Source organism: Danio aesculapii, chromosome 8, assembly GCF_903798145.1.
Source record: "Danio aesculapii chromosome 8, fDanAes4.1, whole genome shotgun sequence".
Lineage (NCBI taxonomy): Eukaryota > Metazoa > Chordata > Actinopteri > Cypriniformes > Danionidae > Danio > Danio aesculapii.
The window spans coordinates 33,974,679-33,996,276 of NC_079442.1; the positions used below are offsets into that span (position 1 = coordinate 33,974,679).

The 21,598-nt window shown below is 35.3% G+C and overlaps 1 protein-coding gene across 3 annotated transcripts in view; it reads left to right on the forward strand.

The window, feature by feature from the left end:
* Nucleotides 1–21,598, forward strand: part of zgc:92140 (uncharacterized protein LOC447854 homolog) — a 63,657-nt gene that overhangs the window by 23,875 nt on the left and 18,184 nt on the right. The gene's annotated exons all lie outside the window — the stretch shown is intronic.

Consider the following 21,598-nt stretch of genomic DNA (forward strand, 5'->3'; position numbering starts at 1 on the left):
CTGCTTGGTTTGACCCCAGTATTCTTCAAAATTGATTTGTTTGTTTGTTTTTTAAAGAAAAATTCAAGTCATGCAGGATTGGACAATATGATTATCCATGGATAAAACTCTTACAGATGGAATCAGAGATGTGATTGATTCCCATGGTTGTCTATCACATTTTGAGAATGTTGTGTCACTATTTTGTTCCATTGATTCATTTAAGCCTGTTTTTTACACTGCATTGGTTGAACTATACACATATGTATAGTATGTACTACGCTTGTCATGATACTGGAATTTAGTATCAATCGATGGTGAAATTTTAAAAACGTCCATTTCTCGCTATCATTTGACTGCTGTCGAGTGCATTCTTAAACATCGCTGATTTGCCATTGTGTTCATGTGCTCAACAGAAATGACTGATTGGCAATGAAGGTCATCCATTCACATACATACATACATACATACATACATACAGTACATATTCATATATACGTACATATACATATATACGTACGTGTGTGTATATATATATATATACAGAATAATGTCAAATTTACTCTCAGCCCCATAGACACATTTTTGTAGTTTGACGCAAAGATGATATAATACATTCGAAAATACATATAAATGTTCGTAGGCTCATACATGTGTATATAAATATATATTTTTTAAACGTATAAACATTTATATGTATTTATGAATGTATTATATCATCTTTGCGTCAAGCTACAAAAATGCATTACCGCTTTTGCGAGGTGTTTCTAATGTGTCTATGGGGCTAAGAGTAAATTTGACATTATTCTCTCCTCGGATTGACGTCAACAGTCTCACACTTTTTTTCCTTTTTCTAAAAGTCTTGGTAACACTATCGTGGAGTTTTTCTTTTATTATTTCAGCAAATAGGACTGTAAATAATTATTTGTTGTATTCTCTCATACACTGTGCTCTAAGTTTAACTATGACACCTTCCACAATGACTGCAGAAGGCTTTTTATGAAATTAACTCACTTAAGGAGATTTTCAGCAAAATGTCACCAAGAAAAAATATTAGTATTTTTCATCATGTATTAACGTTAAAAATCTTGATTAATTCATATATTCATTTGTTTGTTGTTTTTAAATGTACATTTATTTATAAAATATTCTTGCCATGAAAATAGCCTTTGTTGCTGACAGGGCATTAAATAAAAATACGTCATTATAAATGCATCAAACATGTACAGCGTGGAAGCAATGACAGCTTCCAAGATGCAAAATCTTTACACATAACCTCCAAGAAACTGTTTAGATTACATGTAACTGATGAGAAGATGAAGGATGCCTACTGTATGAAGACTGAAACCCTGAAATGGCTTTAAACAATGACTGAATGCGTGAAATACGTTTTCAAATACATAGACAATTTGCATGTGTTCTATCAAGAGCTTGGTTTGAGGCACCAACTGCTGGACACTCGTAGCTTGTTAGTTTGCCCCTTGGGTTACGTAGATTTTGCTCCACAGGTAAACGCATCAACCCACTTTCTTTAGGCTTATTATAGGTGCATATATTTATGCGATGTGATCTGACATTAAATTATTCTCATTTTATTTAATGTGAGAACTATTTAAATGTATAGTTCATAAATGGCAAATAACTGAACTTACATTTAACACCGTTAAAAGAAAATGGCAGTGATGTAAGCTCATTTTTTAATTTGTAAGATAGAAAAAGGTTCAGAATGTAATGCTCACTACTCTTGGGTACTTTTAGAATGGCTTTTACTTTTACTACATTTTTAGCAAGTAATTGTAAGTTTATCTTGATTATGATATTTCACTATTCAATTCAATTTCCATTCACCTTTATTTGTATAGCGCTTATACAATGTAGATTGTGTCAAAGCAGCTTCACATAAAAGGTCACAGTAAATAGGAACAGTGTAGTTCAGTTTGTAGTGTTCAAGTTCAGTTCAGTTTAGCTCAGTTCACTACTATTTTCACCACTGGTTGTGTAATATTAAGACAAAGACAAACACAAAAAATTCTAAATATATGTCTAAATTCAGTTCAAACAGTTCAATGTTCATTCAGTAAATGATTTCACAGAATAATTGAATAATATTACGGTGGCTGAGAGAGCTTAACGCGCTGCAATTTAAGAAAGCACATGTAATTGCAAAAAACACCAGCAAATTAAGAAACTAACTTTATCAATTTGATAGCAAACGTGTTCCAAATTCTCACAACACAAACAACTGAAGAAACGCGCTGCAAATTGGTCACAACACAAACAACTGAGGAAACGTGCTGCAAATTGGTCACAACACAAACAACTGAGGAAACGTGCTGCAAATTGGTCACAACACAAACAACTGTAGAAACGTGCTGCAAAATGGTCATAACACTTGCAAATATCCATGTAACACAACCGAAATGTTTCAAGGGCACCCAAAACCATGACGGAACCTGGTGAGATATGGATGTGTTATTATGTCGTGTAATTAGGATATTAAAATAAACAAAAAACAACTCGCCTTTCAAAGACCACCAATCACTTCAATGAGCAACCGTCACGGCATAATAACATATCCATATCTCTGGTTTTGGGTCCCCTTGAAACATTTCCGTTGTGTTTTGAGTGTTGTGACCAATTTGCAGCGCGTTTCTTCAGTTGTTTGTGCTGTGACCAATTTGCAACAGGTGTGCTGTCAGATTGATGAAGATCGTTTCTTAATTTGCTGGTGTTTTTTGTAATTGCATGTGCTTTCTTAAATTGCAGCGTGATAAGCTCTCTTGGCCACCGTAGAATATGGCTAATTGATAATTAGATTAAACAGTAAACATTAAAGTCAGGTGCTTAAAGCAAAACATGAAAGTAATTTGCTTGCACTAATGCTGTACATTTTTACTTAAGTAAAACAAATGATCACAGAAATTTGGTAGTAGTTGTTTTTAATTGCTGGCTAACCTTAAGCTAGAAGCTTAAAGCGATTTTTCAAACCAAAATGTAATATCACCTCATCATTTGATTCTCCCTCATGTGGTTTTAAACCTTTATGGGGTTCTTTCTTCTCTTGAACACAAAAAAACATATTTTGAAAAATGCTGGTTGCTGGCTACCCATTGACTTTCATCATAAGAAAAAAAAACTTCCATGGAAGTCAATGAGTGCCATTAAACAGCATTCTTCAAAATATCTCCTTTTGTGTTCAACAGAAGAAAGAAACTCTAAAAGCTTTTGAACAGGCGAATGACAAGTAAATGATCTAGTATTACATTTTGGGTGAACTACCCCTCTTTAAAACCAAATGCAATGTTTGAATAGTCAGTGATTGATTTCATTGCATTCATAATATCATTGTTATTCCGTCAGACATGATATGTTGAAAGTAATTCGAACAGAAAAAGAAGAAAAAGCTTTCGAACATCGACAAATCATTGGCCATCGAAGTAATTTACAGCCACTCAAGTAATTTACGCATAATAGCCATGTAAGTAATTTATGTCGAAGCAATAAATAATGTGTTTTACAATGTTTTGGGATGTTGATTACATTCTGGGAATTCTTGGATGCATCCGTCCAGCCAGTCAAACTGACGCGTTTGCCTATGTAAAGCCTGTCAGCTGCGTCTGTGCCAGCAGGCGTGTGTTTGAGGATAACATTATCAGCTGGAGTGAGCCACTGACTCATGCCTGTGAGTGTGTTCGCTGCGTTTTTGTGTGTGTGAGAGGTTGTAAATATGTTTTAAAGGGTTTAGATAACAGCAGCACTTAGTATGCGACCTGTCAGAGACTGACAGAGATTATAGGAGATTAAGAATTAGGGGTAAAACGGCAGAAAATCTACACAGGAAGCTCTCAATGACCAGCCACAGGAGGCTCTGCTGTCTCTCTCTCTCTCTCTATCCATCTTCCTTCCATGTTCTTTTCTCAATCTCTAAGGATTTGTGTGTGAGATGGAGCGGAAACAGTCTGAGAACGAGGGAGTGAGAGAAAGAGAGTGAGTGACGTGGGATCACCGACTCCCGTTTTTTCCTCCCCTGACATTTATCCCTCCCTCTGCATATCTGTCGTTCTTCTCAAGGCCACGCTTTCCTTGTTTCCTTCCTTTCTTCGCAACGGGTCGACTCCTTTTCATTATTCTGCCTGCTTTTCCGCCGCCTTCCCATTACCTAAGCTATTTTACTTCACTTCCCCCCTCATGCAGCGTTTCTTGGCTTCTTGCTGCTTTTCGTGTTCTGTTAAGCAAAGTACTTTCAAACTACTTAGAATATGTCTGCTGTGTATTTACAGTATCCACACACTGTTATTCAAACGCATGGCATCAATCTGGATGAATTAAAAGCCAGTAAATGCAATGTTTCTTGGCTCCTTGCTGCTTTTCATGTTTTTTTAAAGCAAAGTACTTCCAAACTAGTGATATTTGTGCTGTGTATATTTAGTTTGCACATCACCATTCAGATGGATGGTGTTAAAGGGATAGTTCACCCAAAAATGATCATTCTATCATTGTTTAATCTTGTTTCAAACCTATAAGATATGTTAATGTAAATCTGTAACCATTGACTTGTGTAGTATTTGATTTTCCTACTATGCAAGTCAATGACAAGGTTTTCAGTGTTGTTTTTGTTTGTTTGTTTACACTTTAATGTCCCCAATGGAGAAATTTGTCTCGGACTCTAAAGCCCAAATTTGCATACACTAAACAAAACACAGACATCAAGAAACACAAGCAATCATAAACAATCATTCATTCATTCAATTTTTTTTTGGCTTAGTACCATTTATATTCAGGGGTCGCCACAGCGGAATGAACCACCAACTTATCCAGCACATGTTTACACAGTGGATGCCCTTCCAGCTGCAACCCAGCACTGGGAAACACCCACACCTCTTGCATTCACACATACACACTATGGACAGTTTAGCTTATTCAATTCACCTATATCACATGTCTTTGGGCTTGTGATATAGGTAAATTGAATAAGCTAAACTGTCCATAGTGTATGTCCATAGTCACATGTCTTTGGGCTTGTGAGGGAAACCGAAGCCCCTGGAGATAACCCACACAAACACAGGGAGAACATGCAACTCCACACAGAAATGCCAACTGACCCAGCTGGGACTCGAACCTTCTTACTGTGAGGCGATCGTGCTACCCACTGCGCCACCGTGATGCCCACAAACATTAAATATTACATATTTAAAAGTCTAGTTGATGTAGGTAAAAATGATTTCCCAAAACAATTGTATCTGCACACGGGCAACCTGTATCGTCTACCAGAAGGCAGTAACTCGTACTCACAAATTAAACTGTGCGAGGGGTCAGCTAATATTTTAATAGCTTCGTCCTGAACTGATTGCTCATAGAGAGATTGTAAGGATCAGTATTCCCTTTTCCCTATGATTCTCATGGCTGTCTTCACCATCCCTCCAAGCTTAGCTTCAGATTGTACTGTAATGTTTCCGTACCACACAGTAAATCTATAGTGTATTATGCTTACAATCACAACTTTGTAAAATAAAAAACATAACTTTTTGCTGTACACCAAACTCTCAATCTCTGTAAAAAAGCAAAGAGAACAAATACTGTCTACATATTGACCCTAGGTAAGCAAGCTATGTGAACACTCAGATATTACAGAGCGCACTTGTTCAGTGGGCTCATGTGTTGATAAACACAGGTGAATGATTTCCAATTGACTTTGGAGCAAAGATCCTTTCCTCAGTTTTGTTGATATTAATAAAAAGATGGTTTAAAGCGCACCATTACACAAATTTTAACCGAAGAAAGAAACTCGTATAGCTTTGGAATCACTTGAGGGTGAGTAAATAGTGAGTAAATTGTCCATTTTTAGTAAACTATCCCTTTAATCTGAATGTATTAAAGAAAATCAAGTGACAAAGACTTTAAAATGTTGTGGAAAAAAATTCAGCTTCAAATAAATACTGCAGATTGTGTTCATCAAAGGATTTTTCATATTGATGGTAATGAGAGGCAAGTCAACATGTAAAAACAGATTTCATAATCATGTGAGACTGAAACTAATGACCTTTTCTGACTGATTAAAATAAAAAATGGTCATTTTAACAGTCATTTTTCTGTATTATTATTTTCCCTGTATTTTAATCCAATAAATTCTGCCATTGTGAGTAGATTACAATTCTTTCAAAACCTAAAATCTACTCCAACCTTAACTCCAAATTTTCAACAAAATAAACAGTAAAATATACAAACTATAACATAACAAATCGAACGCTCTTGTGACACTTTCTGTATATGTTTTAATTAAAAATTCGAGTTATTCTAGTTCAGAAGTTATTAGCGATCAAGAAGAACAGTTTGTTTCTCAAGCTCATTTTCATTCATGTTAAATGAAGCCTTGCATCTAAATTTAACAAATCACACAGTGTCCCACAATGCAATGCTGCCAACTTGTTTGTCAGTTTTTTCCAGTGTGAGAAATGAGCCAAAAGTAATCTCAGTCACAGTTTAATTCTCTTCCTTGGCATCTTGTATGATTAAATAAGAAACTGTTTGAAAAATTTGCTGTTGCATAATTTGTTTCATAATATTTTTTTAAAAGTAAAGGGGTGTTAGATATATACTGTGCAATAAGCTTGTAGCTATGTTTTTTTTTTTGTGTTATTTATACACAATATATTTTATATGATTTATAATTCATCAGATGTAGTTTTATTAGAATGTGAAAGTAAAAGTTTATTTTACATTTTAATTTTAGTTTAATTGATTGAAAACTTTGTTTTCCAAAAAAATAATTTAAACACCCGTGAGATTTACATGAGATGCAAAGTGAAGTTTATTCATAAACTAATTTTGAGACTATCACACTTTTATGATTGTACACGTCTAGTCCCGCATTACCTTACAAATGATTCACTTATCAGAAGATTCCTAACTTACAATAATAACCAGAGATTCTTATCACAGTATCTTCATCTTAAAGAATCCCCCCAACCACACCTACTTTCCCTCCTTTTTAGATGGGTGACACGGCGGCCCAGTGATTAGCACTGTTGCCTCACAGCAGGAATGTCTCTGGTTAAAGTCCTAAACTGTACTAAACCAGTCGTCATTTCTGTGTGGAGTTTGCTCGTTCTCCCCATGCTCGTGTGGGTTTTCCCCAGGTTCTCCAGTTTCCTCCCACAGTCCAAAAATCTCGCAACCTTAGTAAATTCGACAAATTGACATTACCAAATTTGCATCAAAGTCAAGCTCTTAGCAAGCGTACATGTCTCCTTAGCCACTCCATATCTGTCATTAGTCAGAAATAAGTTGGGGGAGTTCAATCTACCTGAGCTCAAACTCCCCTCTAAGGAAGCTAAGTGTGAACTCTTGAAATGAATTCTGATATTTTTAATACTTGTGGAGTCACAAGGCATGCAAATGTTTAAAAAAAAAAAATAATTTTAGCACATTAAATGAATTGTATAACATTTTATTATAAATGCCCAAGAAACCAGATACATTTCTAGTTTATTTGTTTTTCCAACATTACTCATTTCTCTTGTAAATAAATGGTTTAACAGTGTAATAAGGGAATACATCCATATCTCTGCAAATGAACCATCTAAAGCCTTAAAAATGGAGATGCTAAAATATTTCTTGTTGATAACCAACATCTAAAAGGCTATTGAGGCATTGACAGTACTTCTGGAGTTATAGGCTTTCAAACGTAAGGAAAAAAAACAGAAGATGTACCTTTCCCCCTCATTTTTGAACTCTCATCATTGCCATGTAAAGCATCAAATGATTACTTCCCAAATACAGAGTAAAGCCTGAAATTATTTGTACCCCTGCTAAGACAAATTCTGACTTGGGTACTTTCATTCAACCAGCCAGTTTTTCTTTTGACCAGAAATGACACTGGCTTCTCCCAAAAGATAATAAGACGATGTACAAGAGGCATTATTGTGGAAAAAAAAAAGCTTTCTGAGCTTTTATTTATAGTTGAACAAAAACTTCATCAGAATTTGTCAGGGGTAAAAATAATTTCAAGCTTGACTGAACATTCATGACGTGAGCTGATTTGACTTAAAATGTCTTGGTTTTAATCATGCTTATTTACTGCATTTGACAAAGAACTTAATTGTCGATCAATAATAACGTGCATGCGGTAGGGTCATGCTGAATCCACTGTGTCAGTATAGCCACATCCTCGATAACAGCTTTACCAATATAAAAACTGCTGTTCTCGTTCAGCATAATATATCATAAGGAAGTAGCCATATAGTCATAAAACTCGTGGTCATATTCAGATACGGGCTCTTTTAGTTCTGCATTTGGTCTTGTAAAATCTGTATCTTCTGGTCTACATCTCTTTCCTTCACTGCGTGTGATCTTTAGGCTCATGTGGCGATCTGATAATCTGAGCAAACTGTTACGAGCGACAACAGATTGATGAGTATTATATTCAGCAGAGCACAGTGACCTGGTTTACTGTGGATTATGTCTCTTCTTCTCGCTCTTTTTCGCTGGTTCTGCTGCCAGCCTGATGTCCTTCTTTCCGGTGCCCTTCCCGGCTGTCAGTCAAACGGCTCTATCAATAGAACAGAGAAAGACAGCTCGCATCCCTCGCTTTTTCTCTCAACTCTCTGACTTGTTTAGTGTCAACAGACTGTTTATTAGGCAGATAGTGTAGGTTTGTGTGCGAAATCATGATTTACCTGAGATGTAGAAAGTATTTTGATATATTTAATACTATTTAGGTGTGTGCGCTGGTTTTGGTTGGTTTACGAGGACACAACTTTGTATAATAACATGAATATGACCTAGGTATTACAATTTTGAATTGGTTTATGGGGACATTTGGTTTAAGAGGACGTGTCCTTGTAATTTAAAACGCTTAAAGTCCTACTTAACAGGGCATTTTAACATTTAAAATTGGGCTTAGGGGTATGGTAAGGCCATTTAATAAATTGCTTGTACAATATAAAATGCATTATGCTTATGAAGAGTCCTCATAAACCACCAAAATCAACAGTAGTGTTTTTTGGTGTTAGCTGCCAGTAAATTAATGGGGTGTTTCAGCGATATCTGACTGCTTTTTGATTTAGTGGCTAATTCATAAGGATTTCTTACAATTTAACTCATAAATCCCTATATGGAACACATAAATGCACATATCTCTGCAAATGAACCATCTAAACCCCTAAAAATTAAGATGACAAAATACTTGTTTGTTGAAAACCAACATCTAAAAGGCTATTGCGATATTGACAGTACTTCTGGAGTTATAGGCTTTCAAATAAAATGTACTTTTCCCCCTAGGTATTCCAATTTTGATTTGGTTTATGAGGACATATGTCCTAGTAATTCAAAACACTTAAAATTCCTACTTTTAACATTCAAGATTGGGTTTAGGGGTATGATAAGGCCATTAAATAAGTGGTTTGTACAGAATGAAATACATTAGGGTTATGGAGAGTCCTCATAAACCACCAAAACCAACAGTAGTGTTTTTTTGTTGTTTGCTGCCAGTAAAATATAATGGGGTGTTCCAATGATATCTCATGACTATTCATAACTTTTTGATTTAGTGGCTAATTCGTATGAATTTGTACAATGTAGTACGATTTGCTTATCCTCAATGGCGGTTGGATTTAGAGGGGGGGGGGGGGGGGGGTTGGGGTGCCATGCTTCCTTTTTAAAACTGTACAATTTTATACGACTAAATTTGAAATAGCCACTAAACTGACAAAATGTAAAATAGTTATGTTTTCTTGTGAAATCAGGCTGGGTGTTCACATTAATGACGATTTGCACCAGCAAAGTGACTGGAAGATGTTTGATTTTCCAACAGATACTTTTATTTTCTTACTATTAGAGGCAGGTATTGATGAATGTTGGTGTATTTAGGTTTTTATGTTACGTTTTGCTTCAGTATGATATAATTTGTCTTCTAAAGATGCTGTACATTATGAAGGAATGAGGATGTTTTTTTTAGGCTTTAGGCTGGTGGCTTATTCTTTTTATGGTCTTTTATTCAAAGAATCAGCTTGTAAGTGTCACTTATTCATTGAATCTTGCCATACATTCTTCATTGATTAAAACAATCCAACTTGTGAGTCAGTTGTAAAACCGATTCCCTGTTTTAATGTGTTTTTTCCTGTATCGTAGTTTATAAATTTTTTTCTCATTCCTCACTTTTTCTTGATTTCTAGATTGACTTGATTGTTGCCAACAGACTGTTTACTAGTCAAACTGTGTCAGTGTTCAGGCCGAGTGTATGTGTGTGCTTGTGTGTCCTCATCTGTGATTCAGAGCTTAGTCAATCCCAGCAGCACACACACACACACACACGGTCTCCGCACAATGACAGGAAAGGCCAAGCTGCCCTAAAACAAACAAGAGGGGCAGCAGGCGGAGAATATGCTGTCTGGTTACATGTGATCTGTATGTGTGTGTGTTTGCTGACAGTCTATATAACGGGCCGTTCACACTGATGGAGATTTGCATTGACAAAATGACCGGAAGATATTATAGTTTTCAACAAGAGCTGATCAGATCTGTCATTTCAAAAAGCATCAAAATGTTTAAAAAAAAAAATAAAAAAACTTGTGTTAAATTAAGCTACATTTGCAAAGGAAGTAATGGTCATTTTCTGTCGGTTTAACCTAAATAAAATTAAATAAAATCAGTAAGTAAACATAAATAGAATTTTTTTAATTAATAGAGATCACACGCAGTAGTTTTATTTAAAAAATAAACTATTTTGCAAAACCCTACATTTGCTTTTCCATGCACCACAAGAGCACAATGCAATAGATATTATTTTGCATTTATTTCATTTTACACTGTTTTTTTCTCAATATACAAGCTGCAAAAATCAATATACAAGCTGCAAAATCACCTTCGAATCTCAAGAGTAAAGGTCAAGGTCTCTCGATCAGTGTTTAACATCATCATGAGTGATTATATTGTTTAATCTGTATAACTTCATGTCTTCCATTCATTCAGGGTTTACATTTCTGTACACACACTGTTAACTTTGTTAGATTGTTGTAAATTACACAGTATTTAACTGTAATATGAACTGTATTTTACTGTAGGACAGTTATGCAGTATGTTACTGAATTTTAAAGCTACATTGTAAAAATTACAGTAAAGATATACATACAATTCTGTAAATACATATACAGCAGGATAAATGGTGCTGTAAATGTAAATACAGTATTTTTTCTGTAATTTGAGTTACTAAAATACAGTATTTGTAATTAGTTTACAGTAAGTTACTGGTGAACTGTTGCTAGTAAGTTACTGTAAATTCTACAGGAAATTGTTAACAGTGCATACACGCATATTTTGCTAGAAATTAAACCCCTGATGTAAAAACTCTGTATCAGCAGTGATTGGTTTCTCCCTGCATCAAACAAAAATGATGCATGGAGAACTGCCAGATATTCCCAGCATTGATTCACATGTCGATATGATGCATAATGCATTTCAGCAATGCTGCAATGAAACTTTCCACTCAGGTTCGTTTTTATTGATGAGAAAAAATGATTCATGTCAATTTGTAGACCTACAATATATATTAGCTATTAACTGCGAACAGATTTTTAAAAGATACGGCTACTTGCGCAAGTTGACAATATCAGGCTTAATAAAACAGCACTGCCTGATAATACAGACTTGTCGACCTTCAGAGATAAAAACCACTGTTTGAATATACATATGTGTGTGCGCGTGTGTACGTGTGGCTGAATACATACACACAGCAATTTCTCAAAGTCACCAGGTGACCGTGTCCACAAACCCAATGTTTTGCTAATGTTTTTAACAGCAACGGCGTATAGCGGAGCAACAGATCATCTCAATGACACTCTGTCGTCTGAGGTTTAGACGTATGACTTGAGAAGTTTAACGACTGATCTTTAACCAGAGGCGTGTTTTGCGCATGTGTCTGAAGGTAGAGTAAAACGTGTCTTGTGTTTTGTTTTTATTATATACAATCAGAATTATTAGACCTCCTGAATTACTAGCCCCCCTGTATATTTTTGCCCCAATTTCTGTTTAACGGAGAGAAGATTTTCTTTCAAGACATTTTTAAACATAATAGTTTTAATTATAATAGGCGGATTTCTTTTATCTTTGCCATGATGACAGTACATATTATTTTATTTTTTAGCATACTAGAATTCACTTTGACTGCAATTTAAACCCAGCAAGCATGATTTGTTTTTACAGTATTTTTTCCAGCTGCTTACACACTAAATCCTTTCTTGTCACACAATTTCTGAAACATCTCACTTAAAATGCAAAACTACACCTCGAATCTCCAAAACCAGAAGCTGTTTCTCAGCCTTGAACTCAATTCAATCGCATAAAACATTTTCTTAAAACATTACACACAATGCTCAAGCTAAAACACACTAATCTAACAGGAAGCTACTTGCTTTCCTTTTCCAAACACAACCAATCAAAATGCTACACTTATTCAGCCGGTTACACACACACTCCTCAAACGGGCAAACACTAATTTCTTTAGTGATCACTAAACAATCACTGCTTTACTGTAGTATAGGCCAAAGGTGACAGGAAACCGGACTGTTCTGGTCCAAAAAAACAAAACAAAACAAAACTGGTTTGCCATACATCTACAATTTGTTGTTTTGGACCTACCGCATATTCACCTTTTCCAAATCCTAAATTCCTCTAAAAAAGAATAGAGAAATACTTTTGAGCCTGGCTCTGTAAAGTGTTTGATGGCCAAGGCTGGGGAAGGTTGCAGAAAAATTTCTGCTGCTCTGAAAGTTACAATGAGCACAGTGGCCTCCATCATCCGTAAGTGGAAGATGTTTGGAACCACCAGAACTCTTCCTAGAGCTGGCTGGTTATCTAAGCTGAGTGATTGGGGGAGAAGGGCCCTATTCAGGGAGGTGATCAGTAACTCAATGGTCACAACAACTTTGTGAATCTCCTTGAGTGGCCCAGCCAGAGCCTAGACCTAAATCCTATTGAACATCTCTGGAGAGATCTGAATGGCTGTTTTTTTCACATTGTCATTATGGGGTATTGTGTGTAGAATTCTGGGGAAATAAATGAATTTAATCCATTTTGGAATAAGGCTGTAACAAGCGCTATGAATACTTTCTGGATTCACTGTATATTCTTTACATTTTTACATACAGTATGTTTATGCTTTTTATGCTATATACACCAACAATATTTGGCCTATATAATAAATATTTCATGTCATTGGTGTTTACAGTATACATTTTACTCCTTTCAACAGATTACTGTCACCATAGAACATTTTATTGAAATATATAAGCCTATGAAAGAGAAAAGAGCTTTCAATTTAGAACAACAGTGTTGACACTAAATATCCAAAAGTGTTATATTTTGAAAGAGGTGTTTACCATTTGATCCCAATGCTTCATTCTGACATGCGTTTATGGCATTTTGAATGCAGTGTTACATTTTGAAAGAAATCTGAGGCATTTTGTGTGTGCAATTTTGGGAATTGTGTGTAGAGTTTTGGTAAAAAGGTGACACTGTTTTGAAAACGTGTGTAAGCAGTTGGAAAAAATTGTAAAGATTTTTAATAGACATCTGAACAAAGTCATCTTGGCTGAAACATGGCTAAACTTCTGTCAGTGAAAATTTAATAGACGTCTAAGAATAGTTCAAAACTAGACTAGTCATCAAATAAACAGAAATGAATGACTAAACACAAAGTCTGTCTAATCTGTCTATTTTACGATTAGTCTAATTTCAGGCTATTCTTAGATGTCTATTAGATTTTCACTGACAGCCCAAGTTTAGCCTTGTTTTAGTCAAGCTGTCTACGTTTAGATGTCTGTTAGATGTCTAATAAGCACAAAATAGTTTGCTGGGAGGGCTTAACAAGGTTAATTAGGGGTAACTAGGCAAGTCAGTGTATAACAGTGGTCGGGAAAAAAAATTTGCTTAACGGGTCTAATAATATTGACCTTAAAAAGGTTTTAAATCAATTAAAAACTGTTTTTATTCTAGCCCAGATAAAACAAATAAGACTTTCAAATAAGGAAAACACAACAAATAAGGAAATACTGTGAACAATTTATTGCTCTGTTAAACATAATTTGGGAGATATTTAACCAAGAAAGGAGGGCTAATAATTTTGACTTCAATTGTATATATATTTTCTTTTTGATTCCGTAACTCTTCCCAGTTATATTAGCATGTAATCTTCCACCTACTATGAGAGAAAAGCAGGAGATTGACAAAGTCTCCTCTTCTGCGCTGGACTGACTGTGTTAACAGACACCCACTTATAGAGGAGCTGCAGGGCAAAGCTTCTCTACGCTGTTTCTAAAAGTAAAGCGGCCCACTCATGTTCCTCAGACACGCCACTCACAGTGCAGAACACATCTCAAATTAGGCCGGAAGGTAGAAGTGTGAGAAAGACGGGGTTGTGTTGCTGTCGTGTCATCCCGTTTGTTTCATTTTTTAGCTAAGCGAGCAGCCAGACAGCTAAATTACCTGGCCGTCAGAACAAATCCAGTCACGAACGCATCAAGATGAGAATAAAACATTGGAGTTTTTGATGATCAGTATGTGTGCTGTGATATGAAAATGTATATTTTTGGTGTTAATTTTTTACTTATTAAAATGGATAATATTAAGTGATAATACGAAATTTATATTTGAAATAATTAAAAAATGTTTATTCATTCATTTTCTTTTCGGCTTAGTCCCTTTATTAATCAGGGGTTGCCACAGTGGAATGAACCGCCAACTTATCCAGAATATGTTTTATGCAGCGGAAGCCCTTCCAGCTGCAACCCATCACTGTGAAACACTTATATACTCTCATTCACACATAAACACTGCGGACAATTTAGCTTACCAAATTACCAGTCATGCATTTCTTTGAACTGTGGGGGAAACTGGAGCACCTGGAGGAAACCCATGCGAACGCAGGGAGAACATGCAAACTCCACACAGAAATGCCAACTGACCCAGCCGAGGCTCGAAACAGCAACCCACATCGCTACTCAGTGCGCCATCATGCCGCCCATTAAAAATGTCTAACTGACAAATGAGTAAAACATTGCAGTTTAATGGAAAACATAAAGATTTTAAAAGACTATTGATTTATACTTTAGGGCTGCACCGTAAACCTTAAATAATGTATTTTAATATGTAATCAAATGATTTTTCTATCTAAATATGTCTGCCTTATTATAACTTATAATAAGTATTTCACTATAGTATTTTACTATAATTATTATATCACCCTGCAGCCCAAGACTGGTTTCTCACTGAAGCTAAGCAATGCTGAGCCTGGTCAGTACCTGTGTGGAAGGCCACATGCAAAAACTAGGTTGCTGTTGGAAGTGGTGTTAGTGAGGCCAGCAGGGGGTACTCAGCCTGCGGTCTGTGTGGGTCCTTATGCCCCAGTATAGTGAAGGGATATTATACTGCCAGTGAGGGCCATCTTTCGGATGAGTCGTTAAACCGACGTCCTGACTCTCTGCAATCTTTTTAAAAATGCCATGGCACTTCTCGTAAAGAGTAGGGGTGTAACCGCGCTGTCCTGGCCAAATTTCCACTATTGGCCATGGCCTCCCAATCATCCCCACCCACTGAAATTACTCTATCATTGTCTCTCCACTCCACCTATAGCTGGTGTGTGGTGAGCGCAGGGCCGGAGTTGAACTCCTTTTCAGCCCTGGAGTTTCAAGCCTTAGACCGGCCCACTTCAGTTCATGACTAACTATATTAAAATAACGTCATTTCCAATTCAGTACTTCAGTACTTCAAGATTTATTTGAACAGTTAACACAATGTAATGTTTAACAGTATCAGAATCTATTTTCTGTAAGAATTAGTGCTTATAAATATCCAAACTTTGAAATGAAAAAAAGCAAATAAATACAAATATATATTAAGCTATTCGTATAAAATAAAGATTAAAATTAAATGTATTAAATTTTCAAATGAGACTTTCATATCTTTTTTAATGAAACGGCTGCTTTATAACTTTAAATATTTTTCATAAATATGAAAACATTAAAGAGTAGCTAAATTTCCAACACTATTCTTTAAAACATGACAAAGTCCTTTTCTGCAATATCTGATTATATGTTCTGTGCAAAATTCTTTATAGATATCCAGTCCTTAAATACAAATAAAGTATAAAAGAAGTATTGCACTGTTATCTGCCAGACATTTTTTTAACCACAGTATTACTTTCTAATGATGGCTTCATCTTTTTTTTTTCATTTTTAGCTTTCTGATCAAGATAAGTCAAATTTATTAATGTAGGGAATCATCTGATTTCATTAATTGTCTCGGCATTTTTCATTGAGCAGGTGTAATATTCATTAATATTAATCTGAATTATTCTAATTCTTATATTCCCTCAGTGACAATCCTACCTGCCCATTCTGGTGTGTTAGGTTCATGGCTGGTGTTTGGTAACATTACGGGGCCTGTCTCTTCACTGTTAGCAGCAAACTGAACTAGAGGCTGCTGCTAAAGGGCTACAGTACAAGGAATAATTCGGTACACACACGGTGGTTTGCAGACATCGTTGTTTTGCACTGCTCTTAACTAGCTTAACGTTAACTTACCGGCCGTTTCATCGTCTTCATGTGTTGTACTCTAGCTGCCACTGGTTTTAACGAAAAATATACTCCGCTTACTACATTTGCCCTCGTCAGTCGAATGATAATTACGTCAGCATTAACCTGCAGGCTGCATTCTGCCGATGGAGCTGCGAGAAATTTTTTTTAAAACGCGGAGCTGCGGTAAAATAATGAATAAAACAGTGAGGCTATGGTTAAAAAAATTTAAATAATAAATAAATAAATTGTGTGACTGCTGAGATTAAATACCCCCCCCCCCCCCCGCTCTCTTTTTGTCTGTCATAAAATTACATGCATTTTTTAACTTAATCTATGCAGAAAAATGACTATGCAGTATTTAATTTTTAATTATACATTTTAGTGGTACCAGGAATAAATAACTAAATGAATTTTATTGTTTCAAATTGGCAGTTAACTCACACAGTTGAACTGGCCAGCTCTGTCTCTGGGGCTTTGAAGACTGAAAAATCAGATGCTGTAAAAATATCCTTGCCTTGGTGCTGTCATACTTATGAGTCATGACACCCAAAGCTGGCACAAAGCTGCCTACCATCATTACCTTTAGGAAATATAACAGCCTAATAAAAGACACATAAAAAAACTCAGTATTCCCAATGTTGTTTCTTTTTATGAATACAATAATATGGAATCATATCAGATATTCCAAATTAGATCAATATTGCCACATTTCTTATTCCCCTTATGTCAGGTCTATAATAAAAGTAGCCACCTTTTTTCAATTTCCGTCTATTGAGAAGGCAAGCATGCATCTCTGCATCAGGTCCTAAAGGTCGACATCAAGCTGTTATCACTAATTAGCCAATCACAATATCCGTACATAAAAGAAGCTCTCATCTTACTGCCAAAAATAGCCTGTCTGGAACATACAAAACTGACAAAATGTCACTCTCTCTCACAGCAAACAACCCCAGAGTTCTGCATCAATTTGTGATTGTTTCTCTCTCTGAAAAGATGGATTTGGAATATGTTTAGATCTTTTGTTTTAGTAATGGTGTCACTGTTCATTCAATTGTGTGTGTGTGTGTGTGTGTGTGTGTGTGTGTGTGTGTGTGTGTTCATTGAATACTGATTAAAAGCTGATTCATCCATTTATAAGCCAATTGATATCTTTGAGTGAGTCATTGAATCATTTATTACACCGTTTTGTTAAAAAAATGGATTCATTGATGGAAAAAAAGTTGTCTTTGAGTGAGTCATTGAACCATCTGTCGAACAGATTCATTCAAAAACTGATTCGTCCAGTTGTGAAACAAGCAAAGTCTCTGAGTGATTTATTGAGTAAATTTTTCAACACATTCATTCAAAAAAGCTGATTCATTCAGTGTTTATAGTTACAAGATATTGATATGATTTTAAGTTACTTAAAATTACTTGCTTATGATCAAATTATTAATTATTGATGTTTCAAATGAAGGTTGTATCCATTACATTTAAGGCCAGTAGCTGGCGACAAGTAACTGTAATTTTCATTAAATCATTTGTTAAAGAGATTTATTTAAAAATGCTGATTCATCCATTAATAAAAAAGTGAAGTTCTTGAATGAATCAAATTGTTTGTCCAAAAAGCTGATTCATTCAATAAAATAACAATTGTGACGTTTAAGACCTTCAAGTCATTAGATCGTTTATTAGACCGATTTGTTAAAAAAATGGATTCAGTGATGAAAAAAAGTTGTCTTTGAGTGAGTCATTGAATCATCTGTAAAAGAGATTCATTTAAAAATCCTGATTCATCCAGTAATGCATTGAAGTGAAGTTCTTGAATAAATCAGTTTGTTCAACATATCTGTCCAAAAAGCTGATTCATTCACTGATAACTGAGTCAAACCATTTGTTCAACACTTTCATATAAAAAGTAGATTCACCCAGTGATGAAATATGTTAAAGCTAAGTCATAGTGACAAAACAAGCAACATCTTTGATTCAGTCATTGAATAATTTTTTTACAGATTCATTCAAAAAACTAATTTGTTCAGTGGTGAAACAAGCAAAGTGATTAAGTGAGTCATTGAGTACACATTTCAACACATTCGTTCAAAAAATCAGATTCATTCAGTATTTATAGTTACAAGTTATTATCATTTTAATTTATTTTAAATTACTTAAGTTATTGATGCTTCAAATGAAGGTTGAATCCGTTATATTTAAGGCCAGTAGGTGGCGACAAGTAGCTGTAATTGTCATTTAATCATTTGTTAAAGTGATTCATTTAAAAATGAAACAAGTGAAGTAATTTATTCACTGATAAAACAAGTGAGACAATAAACCATTGGTTCAATACTTTTATATGAAAATTAGATTCATCCAGCAATTAAACATGTTAAAAGCTAATTCACAGAAAAAACAAGCAACATCTTTGAGTGAGTCATTGAATCATTCATTCCACTAAGTTGTACAGAAACCTAATCAATCCACTGAATAAACGAAATACTTCTTTATACGCAAGTCATTGAAACAATTTGTTTAACATATTTGTTTAAAAAAGCTGATTTACCTCGTAAATAAACAAGTGCAATCTGCACAAGATGCTTGGTCATATAAGAAATGGACATGCCCAACTGAGCCTGGTTTCTCTCGAGGTTTTTTAATTCTTCCCTTTCACCAATTGGTGAAGTTTTTTCCTCGCCGCTGTTGCCACTGGCTTGCATAGTTCGGGACTTGTAGAGCTGCGCATCGATGAATTTGCTCTTTAGTGTTTGGACTCTCAGCAGTGAATATTAAACCACACTAAACTGAGCTAAACTGAACTGAACTTAAACACTGAAAATTTAACTGACACTGTTTCAATTCACTATAATCTTCTATGTAAAGCTGCTGTGACACAATCTACATTGTAAAAGCGCTATACAAATAAAGATGAATTGAACTGATTTAATCTCCGAGTGAGTCATTGAATCATCCTTTTAACAGATTTGTTCAAAAAGCTGATTCATTCACTGATAAAACAAGTGAGTCAATAACCATTCGTTATTTAATTTGAAAAGTAGATTCATCCAGTAATGAAACGCGTTAAAGCTCATTCATAGTGACAAAACAAGCAACATCTTTAAGTGAGTCATTGAATCATTTGTTTCAGAGATATGTACAGAAAGCTAATTCATTCACTGATAAAACAAATGACTTCTTCATACGAGTCATTGAATCATTCACTCAATGGATTTGTTAAAAAATGGATTCTTCCAGTTAAGTTACAAGTGATTTCTTCAAATGAATCATTTGTTTGCCTGATTCATTAAAAAACCCGAACTAAACAGTAATGAAACAGAACTAGTAATCCTGTCAATGTGTAGTTGACTATTCAGAATCACTGGAGGATGGTGATCTATGATCCTTTTTTAATATGAAATGAATAATGTGTCTCGAAGAATATGGTAATGTGTCCTTAGTATAATGACATTGAACAACTCCAAAGTCCTCCGATTGTCTGAGATGAATGATTGTCTCTCTCTGATAATGTGGAATATGGAAAATGTTCCTCAGGTCTCCTTTTTTAGTAATGCTATAGATGCGAACGTGTGTGTGGGGGAATAGAGATGTAGTCGTATGTATGAATGTATGTGCATTTATGTCTCTGGCTCTCAGAATCCAGGAGGCCTGTTTTGTGTAACCCACCTTAGCCAAATCAATTTAAGTTTGATTTTAATTTGTGTGTGATGTTTCGCTCTGGTTTCGGCTTTGTGTGTGTGTGCGAGTGTTTGTCAGCATGTCGGAGCGTGGTCTTTTGTGCAAAGACATGTTTACATTCCTCAAGCTGTGAAAGACTGGCGGTGTTGCTCCTTCTCTTTTTCCTCTCTCCTTTTATATTTCTCTCTCTCTCTTTTCTCGCTTTTTTTGTGCTTGTGTGGATGGGCTGCACTGAGTCACATTCACAGGCTGCCCACTCCAGCTGTCATGATGGTAACTGACAGGGAGTTCACAGTGAGAAAAGGAGAGAAAGACGGATAGAGGCGAAGATAAACAGAGATTGAGTGGGCTGCGATTGCCTCACGCTGATTTGTAGACAAGAGTAAAAGACAGATTTATGTGTGTGTATGTGTGGGTGTGTGTATGTGTTATGAGGAAGTGAATGCGTGGACATGCAAACACGCACATGGCCGCTGGTAATTACTGATGGCTGGGAAAGGGCAAAATCCAAAATGTTTATCTGCTAGAGCTGGGTTGAGGAGTTTTGACTGTTAGTTTTGTTACTGTTTACACTCTTGTTATTTCAGACTAACACATTTAATCATTAGAAGACTGCATGAGTGTTTAAATCACAAATGTATTCCTAAATTGAGCATAGCTTGAAGTATAGTGGCATATTTAATCTAAGAGAGCAGTTGTTGTGGTTATTAAACAGCTTCAGTCTTTAGTCTTTTCATCCACACATTGTCTTGTTTTCAGTTTCTAGTCAGATGACCTCACATGTAAATAAGTGTAGTAAAGTTTGCATAGAAACACTGTATTGAACATGGAGTACAGTTAACTTTTGAAAGTTACTTGATTCTTCATCCGAAGATCATGCAAGTTATATTTTTTGGCCAGTAGGTGGTGACAAATAATTGTCAAAATGAATTTGTCATTTAATCATTTGCTTGAGATTCAATAAAAAACACTGATTCATCCAGTAATGAAACAAATGTTTCGTCTTTAAATTAGTAAGTGAATCATTCATTTGACAGATTTGCTTAAAGTTGATTCATCCCGTGATGGAACAAGTTAAAATCTAATTCATAAAGTAATGTAACGACGGGCATCTTTGAGTGAGTCACTGAATCATTCAGTAAACAGATTTGTTCAAACAAGCTGATTCGTCTACTGATAAAACAAGTGAATTCTTTTAGTGATTCGCTGAATTGTTTGTGCAACAGATTCGTTAATAGCTGAATCATCCAGTAATGAAACAAGGGGATGATTTTATTGAGTATGTGAATCATTTATTCAGCAGATTTGTTCCAAAAAAAGTTAATTTTACCCAGTAAAGAAACAAGTGAAATATATGAGTGAGTCACTGAATCATTCATTTGACA